The following is a 16,013-nucleotide window of genomic DNA, read 5'->3' on the forward strand; positions in this document are numbered from 1 at the left end:
AGGAATTCCAGAATTTCGTGGAGTGGGACTGAGATGGGATCCACATTCCTAGACTCCACCCAACAAGAAAAACATTTCCATTTGCTAGCATAAGTTTTTCTCATTGTAGACTTGTGAGAGGAGACGATAATCTTACGTACTGCTGGGGAAATGCTGGGAAACCTGGCTAAGGTTGGAAGTGGAGCAACCAAGCTGTCAGCTGGAGAGTTTGCAGGGATTGATGCATCCCGCCTGACTTGATGAATCAGGAGATCTGGAATTGGGTCCAGAATCCAGGGTTGATTGAGAAGGTAATGGTGCAGGAATGGGAACCATATCTGTCGAGGCCAGTAAGGGGCAATGAGGATCATTTTGCAACCCAACGATTTTGCTTTCTGTATGAGTTTCGGTATCAGGGAAAATGGAGGAAAATTATAAAGAAGTCCGTGAGGCCAGTCGTGGACTAGAGCATCTCTGGGTATGTGACCTGGAAGCGGAAGAAGGGAGAAGAGTTGCTGCATTTGCTGTTGAAGGGGGTGGCAAAAAGATCGCAGCAAGGCTGTCCCCATTTGCGGAAAATAAGATCCGCAGCTTCCTGATTCAGAGACCACTCGTGAGGCATGAGGATAGCTCTGCTGAACCTGTCTGCTACAACATTGGATCTCCCAGGGATGTGTGTCGCGATCAGAAAATGTTGGGAGGAAATCGCCCACTGCCAAAGTCTGAGTGCTTCTCGACATAGGGGGTAGGATCTGGTCCCGCCCTGCTTGTTGATGTACCACACCACTGACATGTCTGTTTGGATTGCAATGGTCCTGAAAGGAAGAGAGTCTTGAAGAGCTTGCAACGCTAGGAGCACGGCTCTCATTTCTAGGACATTTATATGCAGATGGTACTCATGAGGTTGCCAAGTGCCTTGGACTGTCCTGCCCAGATAATGCCCCCCCACCCTATCAGGGAGGTGTCTGTCATCACTGTGGCTACTGGAGGGGGTTGTATGAAAGGTCTTCCCTGAGTAACTAATGGAGAGACCATTCACCAGGAAAGGTGTCTTTTGCATGCTTCCATGATAAGGATCATGTGAGACATGGGTAGCTCTTGGAAGGACCACTGTGTGAAAAGGAGCCACTGAAGAATTCGCATGTGGAAGCGCACTAGTGGGATGAGAAGAATGGCCACTGCCATGGAGCCCAGAGTTTGAAGGACATACCTGATTTGGATCCTTTTGCTCTGCATTAGAATTTGCACTTGTTGGCGAATTGTGGACACTCTTTCTAGTGGTAACCTTGCGAACATATCCCTTGTGTTTAAGTCTGCTCCTATGTAAGTGATAGATTGACAGGGCAACAAGGCAGATTTTTCGAAATTTATTGTAATACCTAGCTGGGTGCAGGATGTGATTGCATAATCCTGCGCTTGTAGGAGTTAATGCCTGGTGGTAGCAGTGAGGAGCCAGTCATCTAGATATGGAAACACCTGGAATCCTTGACATCTCAGGTGAGCCGTGACTACTGCCATACACTTGGTGAACACCCTGGGGGCTATGGTGAGACCAAAGAGCAGAGCTCTGAACTGGTAATGACTGGCCCCCACCTGAAAGCGAAGAAATCTCCTGGAGCGTCTGTCCATCTTGATATGTTAGTACGCGTCCTGAAGATCTATCGAGCACATCCAATTGTCCTGACCCAGAAAGGGTAGAATGGACTGTAGCGTGACCATCCGAAACTTTGTTCTTTGTACAGACTTGTTTAGTTTGTTGAGATCCAGAATCGGTCTCCAGTCCCCTGTCTTTTTTGGTACCAAAAAGAACCTTGAGTAAGTTCCGGATCCATGCTGGTCTGTGGGAACTTCCTGGATGGCTCTTTTTTCTAGCAGTTTTGAAACTTCTATTACTGCTTGCTCCTTCAGATTGGGTGGCACATCTGGAAGGATTTTCTTTGATTGTAAGGGAGGTTGATGGAAGGGAATTTTGTAACCTCTGGATATAATGGACCATACCCATGTGTCATTTGTTAAATTTAGCCAGGCTTTTGGGTACAGTGAAAGTCTTACCCCGACTGCCTCCAGAGGTGAGCAGCCGGGCAACCCTTCAGGGATGCTGGAAGGGCTTATCAGAGAAAGATTCTCTGTTGCCCTGGTTCTGCGGACCACCGCTGCCACAAGGGTGGCATCTATTATTATTGTTTCCCCCTCTACCTCTGGAGGAAAAATCACTACGTGTGTCAGGCAAGGCTCCCTGAGATTTACAGAACCACATTTTCCCACTCTTCTGACCCTTGGGGTAAGGTCTAGAGGGAGTGGAAAAGCAGACTCCCACAGCAGAGAGAGTCTTGCCTTCTTGCTCACACCTAGTCAACGTGTCTTTCACCTGTGGCCCAAAGAGAAAGGAGCCATCAAAGGGGGTATTGGTGAAGGACGCTCAAAAGGGTTCCACAAAGTGACACAGACGCATCCACGCATGCCTCCTAAGGGCTACACCCATGCCCGTGGCTCTACTTGCTCCATCGGCCGCATAGGAATTGATCCTCATGGAGGAGTTAACTATAGAATTAAGCGTCGCTAGCTGGGAAGCTACTTTGGCTTGTGCTCCCTCAGCTGTAGGATCTTGAAGGGTATCTCCAATATCTTTAAGGAGATCCCTTTGAAGTCGAGTAAAATGACATAGATAGTTCAGTGACCTCATGGAAAAGGTCACTGAAGCAAACATTCACTTTCCGTACCTGTCCATCATCCTAGACTCCTTGTTAGGGGGATGAACAGATGAAGAGGTCTCTGCTAGCTCCTTTTTGGTGGCTGCTGCTACCACCATGGCATCAACAGGCACACCCTTAGAAAGGAATTGCTTATCCTGGGGGGCTGTAATAAATTTACTAGGTCTCCTTGGAGTTGGCTCCACTGTGTCCGGAGCTGACCAAGCCTTACGAGCCACTACGGACATAAGTGGGTCAAAAGGCGGAGAAACCCAGGAGGTGCAAGGTCAGGAACCAAAAGCATCCAGGAATACAGACTCATCTTTGGTAGGGGCTGGGGGATTCCAGTTCCCCTTCTGCCTAAGCATTTCTAGGATGTCCCAGAAGGAAACATCTTCACAGGGGGATCTCGGGGACCCTTCCAATTCATCTAAGTCTGTATCAGAAGTGACAGACTCAGGGGAGTCAATGTGCTTCCTCTTGCACTTCCTCTTCTAAGGGGGCTCCTCTGAATGATCAGGGGAGGCCTCAGAAGAAGAGGAAACAACCAATGTGGTGACCTGGAGCCTTGGTTCCCCACGCTTGGGGTCTGGAGGAGGAGCAGAGGTTGGCACAGGCACTACAGAGCTTGTGGGGCCTGTATTGGAGCTGACTTGGGGACAGCACACTCTGCATGACCTCAAATAAGTCCCTGTCTCGAGGCAGAGAAAGCTCCGGTTCCGAAGAAATAGGAATCTTTCTCCGCGCCGAGGGGGACAGCTCCGAGGCCGATGGTGGAGCCAAGCTCACCTGCGCCGATGCTCTGAGAGGGAGAATGGGGTCGGACAAGGGTTTGATGCCACTCGCCCCCTCAGAGCCGACGAGGGGGCCTCAGCATCCAGATCCCTCTATGGAAGGTACCATCGAGGTAATCGGAGCCAACGTTGGAACCAAAGGGGATATGGTTATCGGAGCCGACAGTTCCACTACTCGAACCCCAACAAACTCTGGCTCGGAACTCATTGGAGTCGGAGGAGGAACATCAAGTGAAGTGGATGGAGCCGATACCTGTTGAGGAGGGCTGGACAATAATTTAGTTAGTGCTGCGACTTTAGCAACCTACTGACTAGTCTCTCCAGATCATGATCGACAGCCTAAGAGGATCGAGAGGAGTGAGAGGATCGGTGGCTATGCTCACTTTGAAGTAATGGAGACCAAGGAGCCTAATGCACCGACTCTAAGGAAGGGGACCTCAGCCTCTTGTGGCTCCACGATGGCTCTGAAGCATCCGATGGAGCCGACGGGGAGGTTGTCTTGTCGGTGCCAGCAGGAACCGACTTAGAAGGTAAATCCTGCACAGGAGTTGGCTCCAAAGATGGATCCGATGGCTTAGAGGATTTTGGGGATTTCACTGGCTGTGAACTCTTTGCTGGTGAATCCTGGGGTATTAACAGACCCCTAAGAATCAGTTTGTTCTTACGCTCCTGCAGGACTCTTGGACTAAAAGCATGGCAAATAGAACAAGAGTCCTGCAGGTGAACAGCACCCAAACAGTAGACGTAACTAGTGTGCCCATCTGTCAGAGACATTTTCGGACAGCATGAGTCACACTTCTTGAATCCAGAAACCTTAGCTTCCTTAGACATGACTGTACCAAAAAAAGGGAAGACTAAGTAAGTAAATACAGACAAAAAACAGTACTACACTAGACAAAACGCATCAGTACTATCTATAACTATAAAGGAAATCTAAGATATAATATAATTAAATATATATATATATATATATATATATATATATATATATATATATATATATATATATATTTATATATGGTTTACCATCACAATGCCGACGTGCACTTGCACGGCTATGAAGTATTCGAACACCAGATGTTCGAATACTTCATATTGTGGTGATGAGCTTAACGTTGCCATTGCAAATGGACTGTGCATTTGCAATTCCAACGTTCACTCATGGGAGCGGATCGCGGTACAGTGCGGTTAGGGAAATACATTCCTTTCCTCACTGTAGTGCGATCTTGGAATTGGAATATTAAGTTAGGTGGGGTGTGGGGGGCACAGCCCCCCACGGTGCAGCCCCTGCATAACTGTGTGTTTAGGTTAGGTAGATAGTTGCTTATGGGAAGGGTGGGCGTGCTGTGTATTGCCGTAAATGTCGCGAGCGACATTTTCGACAATACACCCTTGTTTTCGAGGTTAGGTTGATTCGGAAATGTTCATTTCCAATTTAAAGATTCGAAAATACAGACATGATTTATTTTGATTTTCGAATTAATGATAGTAAACCTATATATATATATATATATATATTTTTTTTTTTTTTATTTACAATAAGGGGAAAAAAGAAGTAGGAAAGCCTCTAAGTTAAATGGCTAACCTAGGGATGGGGGAGGGGTGGAGAACTCTCTAACTTAAATGAGTTCTGTCAAAAAAGGTAGAGACTATAGAAAATATAACTACAACACGTATAACTAACTCTAAAACAGAAAGGATACTAGAAAGTTTAAATTCTAAGGAAGTTTACACAAAAAGTTAAATATACGAGCCTGAGCCAAAAAAAATGACACCCTTGCAACTGAAGCAGCAAATGAGATCTGGGTAGCTATCGCTGGGCATTATGGGATAAGGGGTAGCCTCGAGCCAGTAAACAGCTCTCGAGCTATTGAAGATGGCCAAGTCAGAGCCGAGGATCAGCTCCAATCCCAAACAGCAAGAATGAAGGTGAGACAGACAACGTAACATCAATAATATCACGCACTGCTCGGGAAATATTGGGGAGCCTGGCTAGGATTGGAAGTACAGTAACCAAGCTGTGAGCTTGAGAGATTGGAGGGGTTGGTATAGCCCACCTGACTGATGAATCAAGAGATCCAGTACTGGGTCCAGAATCCAAGGCTGGGCTAGAAGGTGGGGGTGAAGGAACGGAAACCAAATCTGTCAAGGCCAATAGGGGGCAATGAGGATCATTTTCAATCCAATGATTTTGCTTTTTGAATGACTTTTGGAATTATGGGGAAGGGGGGAAATGCATAAAGGAGTCCCTGAGGCCAATCATAGACTAGCGCATCCCTGGGTGTGTGACCTGGAGGAGGAACAAGGGGGAAGTAGCTGCTGCATTTGTTGTTGAGGGGGAGAGGCAAAGAGATCGCAGCAAGGCTGGTCCCATTTGCAAAAAATATGATCCACAATTTCCTGTTTCAGAGACCACTCGTGAGGCATGAGGATAGTCCTGCTGAGCTTGTCCGCTATTACGTTGGATGCCCCAGGGATATATGTTGCTATCAGAAAATGTTGGGAGGAAATTGCCCATTGCCACAGTCTGAGGGCATCTTGGCATTAGGGGTAAGACCTGGTTCTGCCCTGTTTGTTGATGTACCAAGCCGCTGACATGTTGTCCATCTGTACTGCAATAGTCCCAGCAGGGAGAGAGTCTTGAAGAGCTTGCAGCGCTAGGAGCACCGCTCTCATCTCCAGGACATTGATGTGCAAGTGGTACTCGTGAGGTTGCCAAGTGCCTTGGACTGTCTTCCCTAGATAATGCCCCCCCCCACACCCTATCAGGGAAGCGTTCGTGGTCACTGTGGTGAACGGATGGGGTTCCATAAAAGGTCTGCCCTGAGAAACTAGTGGGGAGACCATCCACCAGGAAAGGTGTCTTTTGCAAGATTCTGTAATTAGCATCATGTGAGACATGGGTAAGTACTGGAAGGACCATTGTGTGAAAAGAAGCCACTGAAGGATTCTCATGTGAAAGTGTGCTAAGGGAACTAGAAGAATGGCTGCTGCCATGGACCCTAGAGTATGAAGGACATATTTTACTTGAATTATTTTGCTCCTCAGGAGAAGTGGCACCTATTTTTGAATAATGGAAACTCTTTCCTGAGGCAATTTGACAATCATTTTTCTTGTATCTAGCTCTGCTCCTATGTATGTAATAGATTAACAGGGCAACAAAGCAGATTTTTCAAAGTTTATTGTGATGTCCAGTTGAGCACAGGATGTGATGGTGTAATCTCGTGCTTCTATAAGTTGTTGCCTGGTGGTAGCAGTGAGGAGCCAGTCATCCAGATAAGGAAACACCTGGAATCCTTGACATCTCAGGTGAGCCGTGACTACTGCCATGCATTTGGTAAACACCCTGGGGGCTGTGGTGAGACCAAAGGGCAGAGCTCTGAATTGGTAATGACTGGCCCCTAGCCGGAAGCGTAGAAATCTCCTGGACCGTCTGTCCATTTTTATATAATAGTACACGTCCTGAAGATCTATGGAACACATCCAATTGTCCTGACCCAGAAAGGGGAGAATGGACTGTAGTGTTACCATCCAGAACTTTTCTTTTTGTACAGATTTCTTTAACCTGCTGAGATCCAGAACTGGTCTCCAGTCCCCTGTCTTTTTGGGCACTAAAAAGAATCTTGAGTAAGTTCCGGATCCTACTTGGTCTGCGGGGACTTCCTGGATGTCTCTTTTTTTCTAGCAGTCTTGAAACTTCTGTGACTGCCTGATCCCTTAGACTGGGTGGAACATCTGGGATGGATTTTTTTGAAACAAAAGGGGGTTGATGAAAGGGAATCTTGTAACCTCCGAATATAATGGCTAGTACCCATTTGTCTTTTGTAATATTTTGCCAGGCAATAGGGTACAATGAAAGCCTTCCCCCGACTGCCTCCAGAGTTGAGCAGGTGGGCATCCCTTCAGGGATGCTGATAGGGTTTGGAAGAGAATGTATCTCTGTCACCCTGATTTTGCAGACCCCCTCTGCCACAAGGGTGGTGTCTGCCATTGTTATTATTTCCCCCTCTGACTCTGGGGGAAAATTCACCACATGCATCAGGCAACGGTCCCTGGGATTTCCAAAACCACATCTTTCCACCCTTCTGACTCTTTGGGTATGGTCTGGTAGGAGTGGAAAAACGGACTCCAACATCAGAGAGCGTCTTGCCTTCCTGCTGGCACCAGGTAAGTGTGTCTTTCACCTGAGGCCCAAAAAGAGAGGAGCCATCAAAGGGGGTATTGGGGAAGGATGCTCTGAAAGGTTCTACAAACTGACATAGCTGCAGCCAAGAATGTCTCCTAAGAGCCACTCCTGTTCCTGCAGCTCTACTCACTCCATCAGTTGTGTATGAAATAAGCCTAATGGAGAAGTTGACTATTGAATTTATTGTCACCAGCTGGGTAGCTACCTTGGCTGAAGCTCCCTTAGCTGTGGGATCTTGTAGGGTATCTCCAATCTCTTTTTAGGAGATCCCTCTGAAGCCTAGTAAAATGGGAAAGATAGTTCAGGGACCCAAGGGAGAAGGTCGCTGATGAAAACATTTGCTTCCCATATCTGTCCATCGTACAAGAGTCTTTATTCGGTGGATGGACAGATGAGGAAGGTTCAGCTAGCTCTCTCTTTGTGGCTGCTGCTACCACCATGGCATCAACTGGGACACCTTTAGTTAAGAATTGCTTGTCTTGGGGAGCTGTGATGAATTTATTGGGTCTCCTTGGGACAGGTTCCATGGAATCTGGAGCTGACCAAGCCTTTCGAGACATTACAGATATGAGTGGATCAAAAGACGGAGACACCCAGGAAGTGGAAGGTCGGGAACCAAATGCGTCCAGGTATACAGATTCGTCCTCAGAGGGGGCTAGGGAAGTCCAGCTATGCCTCTGCCTGAGAATCTCAAGGATGTCCAAAAAGGAAACATCTTCAGAGGGGGACTTTGGGGACCCCTCCGATTCATCCAGGTCTGTATCTGAGGTGACAGACTCATTCCACAGTTTTTGATGGCTTGAGATCTGCAGTGGTGGTGCTGCGGTAGTGTTGTAGCCTCACAGTAAGACGCTGACCAGTTCGACTCTCAGCTAGAGCATCTTCTGCGTGGAGACATGTGTGAATGGGCGTACCTTCGTTGAAGGTTGTGCATTAGGGCTGGCAACTCAGCATGTAAAAATCAACTGCCAATCATTAGCGGACTGGCGTTCTGCTGTGGCGACCCCTAGCAGACTCGTCCTCAGAGGGGGCTAGGGAAGTCCAGCTATGCCTCTGCCTGAGAATCTCAAGGATGTCCGAAAAGGAAACATCTTCAGCCGAAAGACACAACAACAACATTTTATTTATTTATTTATTTTAATAAGGAGCACCTGTTTAGACTATGCTCATTTTGGCAATGCCTTCTTATGTTTGTTTAAAGCAAGGATTTCAGAAGCTCTGCCACAAGGCCCAATGCCTAAAAGTCTTTACTGAGAACTTTGTCAGTGTGCAATGTAAGCAATTTTAACACAACTCTAACTGAGTGCTGGAGATGTAATAAACAAATTACAGCTAATTGGTCACATATGTTTTATGACTGTTTTATGGTAAATAACTTTTGGGCAAAAGTTCAAAACTTTTAAAGCATTATGGGATGATACATTTATTTTAATACAATAAATTGTTCTATTTAATATTCTGGGAACAGCTATACAAAAAAAAAGTTTTCCTATCTAGCTTGGACTATACTTGCAGTGGCCAGAAAATCTATTACAAGAAACTGGAAATCTTCATCAGAAACAAAGTTTGAGGACTTTCCTATCCTTTTAAAGGATGTAGCAATTAAAGAAATCAAAGTAAAAGAGAGAAGAATTCATCCAAACAAATTAAGGAACAACCATTGGTTGAAAGTTTTAGCCCTTATTAAATTGTCTTCTTCATATTTAATTATTCATTCATCTTGTTTCATTTATTACCTCATTGGGCTCAGGTTTATTGTAAATATTGTAAATAGTTGCAATTTTTATTTGGTCTTTATAACATTATTCATTTTATATATATATATATATATATATATATATATATATATATATATATATATATATCAATTTTGTAATCTTGCTTTTTTTTAAAACTTTCAAAAATTATTTCAACTAAAAAGAAAAGAGGCCTGCTGTCTGTTGCCTTTAACTAGTCAAATACATGCTTGCCCTGTACTGGAAAGTGGCTGTGATATTCCCACAAAGGAGTTGTCCTTGCATTATAAGAATCACTTATTAAGTTGGCCACTGTCCCTTCTCTTGACAAGTAGACTACACTGTATATGCCAGTTATTTAGTCTCCCTAGCTTCCTGATTTCTGCATTCAGTAAATGAAAGAAAACCTGTTATACTTTTTACCTTGTTAATTGCTTTGTACTGGCTATAAATTGCTCTCTGTAGTAATAGGCCTGAGGGTGAGAATCAATATTAGAAGCATAAGAAATAAAACTACTGAACTATATACATGCTTGTATTACCCTACAAAAGCCTAATATTCTCACTGTAACTGAAACTTAACTTAAACCCATCATAACTACACCAAAATTATACCCCTGGCTATCGTATCATCCTTAATAACTGTATAAACAGGAAAGGGAGCAGTATTGCTTTAATATTTCCCATGAGCTGTCACATTTCCCCTACAACAGACCAATACCAAAATTCAATTCAACAGAGCTTCTTATAACTTTTCTGAAAATAAACAAATTTAAACAAATATGTATTACTGTCCTCTACATCCCTCCTGATAAAAATAAACTACACTGGAAGATATCCTAAATTAGATATAGACAACAGTTCCCCCAATAAAAATACTACTAGGTGAAATCAATATCATTGGTTGGACATGACTTCTAACTCACCTACATCTAGCATTAACTTACACAGTTTCACACAACTAATTATTAGCTCCAAACATTATAGCAATAGATCAGATTCTTTATTAGACTGGATCCTAGTATCAGAACCTAGCAAATTCACCACAACAGCTACAATGTCGGACTCTCTCAGCAACCATATCCCAATCTATACAACCAGACATCTCACACATCCACTTAAATAGCATGTTTATAATACAGCATGCAACCTGTCCATGTTTAACCCAAAAATATTTATTACTACACTATTGTTTATTAACTGGAGCATCCTAAAATCTTCTCCTTAGCTGATGCTGTAAATTAATTATAGCCATGTGCTTTTTAGAAGGAAGACTCTAAAAACAAACAATTCAATATGAATATCCAAAAAGAGTAGAATGCTAATGCTGGACAGAGAAAAAGTGTGGAAAGAATCTCTAAAATATAAATACCACAATATTGTGAAAATTTCAGAATGCTCTGCAACCGTACTAAAAAGCAAATAAATGAAGACAAAAGCTATACTATAATATCTTTCAGAAGATAGTAAACAAACCCCTAAAATCTTCTGGTCAGCCATTAAAGAAATCCTACATTCCTGCCAGAAATTCACCCTAACCCCTCTCCCAGTAACCCAGCACTTCACAGATAGTATAGTGTCCCTAACCAATGATTCCCCAACATCTAATCCCAACCTTGCCCAACAGCCACATATCAGCACATCCACTTTCTCCTATAAACATGTGCCCACATCCTATATAAAACTACTCTAAAACAAATTCAAACTATGCTTTATTCAGCTGATGACCCTCCAAGTAAGTACCTTAAAAAAGCAACAGATAGCATTGCCTGTCCTTTCTCAGGCCTTATAAACAGGTCAGTCCAGGAATCTACGTTCCCTGTCTCTGGAAAAAAAATCACACATTATGCTTCTACAGAAATAAAGAATTTCAACAGACATTATTGACTTTAGACCCATAGCAATCTTACTCCCCCTCCAAAATTTTTGAAAAAATGTATTAAAAAATAATAAAAAAAAATACTAAAATGTTTCCAGCAGAAACAGCTCCTATCCCCCACACAATGTGATTTCCATCCTTCCCATAGTAATAACTCTGCTCTTCTAACCTTTATAGATACTGTCAGTAAAGCTAGAGATAATGACAAACTAGTCTCCTCTTATTTCTAGACTTGTCTAAAGCCTTTGATACAGTTTGTTACAGCAAACTGCTACTTCAAATGTCTTTACTAGGTCTATCTCAACCCACCCTTTTTTGATTAAAAAGCTGCTTGTCCAGTAGGCATCTGTCTGTAAAATGGCCAACCGACCAGGCAGGTAAAAATTTGACATGTTACCTTCCCTAACACTTAAAAAATGTTTGCATCACTTGCCCACTAAAAAAAAAACATTAAATATATACATTTATTTCAGTTTATGTAACTCTTATTGGATGCATTAATTTAGACAGTTGTGGACATAATATGGCTTAAGAAAGTCATGGTTTATCTAAGTAATGTCTAGAAAATTGTACTCGGTAGAGTACAAAAAGCAATGGTTTCTATAAGTAATGTCTAGAAAATTGTACTTGCTAGAGTACAAAAAGCAATGGTTTCTCTAAGTAATGTCTAGAAAATTGTACTCAGTGGAGTACAAAGGCTATGCCTAACTACACCTTTGCTCCACACATCCATAAAACAGGCCTTCTTAATACAATTTGCAGATGATTCCACACTCATATGCATATTTGACAACCTAGTACATCTCCCTAAATTACTCAGGAAGATCTAACAGCCAATGAAATATTAATTTGTAACTCACAAGTCATGCTCAAACAAAAAAAAAGCTACTTCTTTTTTCCTGCAAATCCCTCTCACATGAAAAAACACAATTTAGAATCCTCTTTAATAGCAAATTATTAGGGATGATAGTGGATGATAATCTTAAATTTAACCTGTATGTACAAAACAGCATTAAAAACTCACCAAAATTAGGGATGGTTTACACAGCCAATAATGTTCTCACTAATGCAACTAAATTTACACTTGCCACTACTTACCTATTCCCCTCACTACTTTATGTCTCTTTCATCCTTACTAACCTCCAGGCATCACAAAAATCAAAAGACTTGAACAGTGCTATAAGAAAGTGGCTAAATTTACAGCAAATAACTCTGCATAGCACTTGTTTGTCTTTTGGCTTTTCCCAGTTAGGGGTCGCCGCAGCGGGACTCCGATCCGCTAATGATTGGCAGTTGGATTTTATGGTGTCGAGTTGCCAGCCCGATGCCCAACCTTCACCGAAGTTATGGCCATTCAACGAATGTCTTTAGAACGCCCACTCGACCGCGGGGAGGACATGCAGACTCCACACAGAAGGCACTCCCAACCCAAGCTGAGAATCGAATGGGAGGACCTCTTGCTGTGAGGCAACAACACTACCGCTACACCACCGAACCCTGTATAGCACTAAAAGCCTAAAATGGTTAAAACTACCCATCAACTATCATATACACAGCTTCTTACCACCTATAAAATTATCTAGCATCCATCAGCTTGTCCAGCATTAAATACCATTCTACACAGCTATATTTCCAATTAGTCATTATGATCTAATGACCAAAACTCCTCTTAGTCCACAAACCATTCAAATCTGCTGGGCACAGTCCATACACATACCATGTTGCTAAAGCCTGGAACTCCTTGCCTGTATCCATCAGGTCAATACTCTTCCTCCAGTCTTTTAAACCATTCTGAAATACTTCTTAGTCAAAATTTGTCTATGTTCTTGCTAAGCCACAAGATAAACTATATCCATAAACATGAACAAGCACCTATTTACATATTACACCTCCTTAATCTCCCTTCCTCAGTCACTTCCTTACTTTAATCAGTTTCTCTCCCACTGACTCTCTTCCTAAATATGAAGGCAGACAGTGAAGTAAACCTCAGCTCAAAACAATTTTATAACACAAATTTTATTAATAAAACATCTCGTTCTTTAAAATGTACAAAACTCTGTAAAAAATAAATAAGCGCTTTCATCCTGGTTACCACCAAGACTTCTTCAGATAATTAAAAAACAGTGCACACCATCTTAAATAACTTTTCTAAGTTACATGGCCTGCCTTAAAACCTCTTAAAGAGTCAACACCAAGTACATACAACCAGATAAACCATAAAACGCCTGATACTTCTTCCTCTTTTTTTCAATTACTTCTTTCATTAATACCTTAGTCATACCCTTAGGGTAACCCCTATTCAAAAATATCCCTTTCATAAGACTACATTTATTAATAAAGTCCTCATCCTCAGTAACCATCTTAGCTAAACCTATTTTTTTCTGTTATTTATTTTGTTTGTTACAGTTTCATATAATTGAGCATGGTGTTACATAACATTATCTATGGCCATAACACCCTGTATGTGCCCGATCTTGTCTGATCTTGGAAGCTAAGCAGGGTTGGGCCTGGTGAGTACTTGGATGGAATTCTGCCTGGGAATGCTAGTTTACCTAAAAACAAAAAGGAATTTTATGCATTTATTTGGGCTACTAACCAGTTTCTTTTACAGTTTTTTTCACAGGTTTCATTTAAATTTACAGCATTTTTAGTAGTCCAGATAGGGTATTTTTAATAGAGAGAATTTGATTGCATTTATTATTTAACAAGCTGTTTTTTAACTATCTAATGAAGTCTTGGGGAGGTCCAGGATGAAAGCTCTTATTTATTTTTTAGAGTTTTGCACATTTTAAAGAATGAGTTCGTTTATTAATAAAATCTACCTTTTAAAACTCTTTGGAGCTGTGCTTTACTTCACTGTCTTCCTTCCTGTTTGGTTCCTAGCTCACTGCAATGGTATATGTATTTTCTTCTCTTCCTCAATGTGCCATAACCAAGTTTTTTTCCTCTCACTTTTTATGGCAATTCTTGTTTGTATTATACTAACTTACCTTTAACTTATAAATTGACTAAACTATCTCTAAGTATTAAACCATTGTTATATATTTTTTATCTATTCTTAATCAATGTTTTTACATTATATGTAACTTGGTATAGTTATTTAATCTGTAAATGTTTTTGTATTATTCTTGACGATTGTAAAATTATTGTTCTTAAAATGTTTTTGTAATACTTTGAAGCTTTTCTCCCCATGCCTTAGCTGAAAATGTCACCTTCTCAGTCATACTCTCTCAGTAATTAAATGTATATGTTTGTATGCTTAGAGCAGCGGTGATGCAGCGGTTAGTATGTGTCTCGGCCTGCTGCTTGCATTATAGAACAGCTTTTCATGCTGGAGGGGGAAAATAAATGGAATTGACAATGTAAGTGTGAGAATAAGTTTGTGTTGTATTACAGGATACAGTTCTGGACAGAGTAAATTTCACTGCCTGTCTCAGTGTACTGCAGTGTCTATTTGTAGACGACAGAAAGATCTGTAAAAAAAGTCAGCAGAGTAGGTAGGATAAAGTGAATGAGAAGTTAGCAAGGTTAAAAAAATGATCTTGCATGTGGCAACTTAGCTTCAAACCAAAGAATTGTAAAGATAATGCATCTTAGTAACAAAAAGCAAAGGAGCAATGTGTACTGTGGGTGAATCAGCATCAAAAATTAAAATGGAAAGGGACCTGCTTACAGTTATTTTAAGTAATCTAAACCTGCAATGCATGTGAAAAGGCAATCAGGGAGAAAATTGGCAGAAGACGGGAAATAAATGTTCCTCCACACTGTCATTTAGTAATGCTCCAGCTGCAATACTGAGTACAGTTCAGGAGACTCCACATTTGAAAGGATGTTGACAAAATTGAAGCCATGCAAATATGAAAAATAAAAAAATTATAGAGAATCAACATAGAAAAATTATGAAGAGTGTATTACTTGGAAGAAAAGGATGAAAGGGAGGCAAAGTAGAAAAGGATTAAGCACCATAAGAGAATTAACAAAGTATAAGGACATCTTTCAGAAGATGACCTATTTAAGCCCAAGGAAGTACAAACAGAAAGCAAAGAGTGGGTCTGGAGTGATGTCATTAAGTCCTTTTACCTAAATAGATATCATTATAAAAGCATTTCTTTTCTGTGGTGGATTTTGAATAAAACTCCACAAAAATTCAAAGATATATGAGACAGACCTAAAGGATTACTTGTGGAGGTGTAAAAAGAAATCGGATATTGGTTAATAAGGCTCTGCACCTTATCTATAGCAAATGAAAACTTTGGATCTGCTGAGTCATATCTGCTAGCAGCTTTTATGTTTCCCATTTTTAACACACAATAGTGAACCTGTAGCATGATATGATTCCTTAGATGGTAGAAATTAATACAGTAAAGCAATACAGATTAGTATGGGCCACTGCCTAATGCCTTACAGCTAGTGAAGTAGAAGTGCCTTGGGAGAGCTTAAATGATTCCAGAGATTGTTCGCTGTTACTCATTGTCTGCAGAAGGTGAAATGACAGCGCTGAGTGGTTTTAAGAACAAATACAAGAAAGTAACACACCTCTTTCTTTCTTCCTTTCTGTCTTAATTTACAGATTTTGTTATAGTAATATTACTTAATAACACACTTTTGACTGCAGATGGAAAAAAGTCAATGGTCTTCAGTAACCTTAAGAAGTCAGTTTATTATTTATCCATGTTTTATCACATTTTATCTGGAAGTCCCAGTAAAGCCTTAACAGACAAAAAGAAACATATTTGTTTTACACAGTAT

General features: G+C 41.5%; 1 protein-coding gene across 1 annotated transcript in view; it reads left to right on the forward strand.

Annotated features, from left to right (window-relative positions):
* RYR3 (ryanodine receptor 3) overlaps positions 1 to 16,013 on the forward strand; it is a 3,250,282-nt gene that overhangs the window by 969,877 nt on the left and 2,264,392 nt on the right. The gene's annotated exons all lie outside the window — the stretch shown is intronic.

The sequence above is a fragment of the Protopterus annectens genome, chromosome 6.part0, assembly GCF_019279795.1.
Source record: "Protopterus annectens isolate FY-2018-M chromosome 6.part0, PAN1.0, whole genome shotgun sequence".
Classification (NCBI taxonomy): domain Eukaryota; kingdom Metazoa; phylum Chordata; order Ceratodontiformes; family Protopteridae; genus Protopterus; species Protopterus annectens.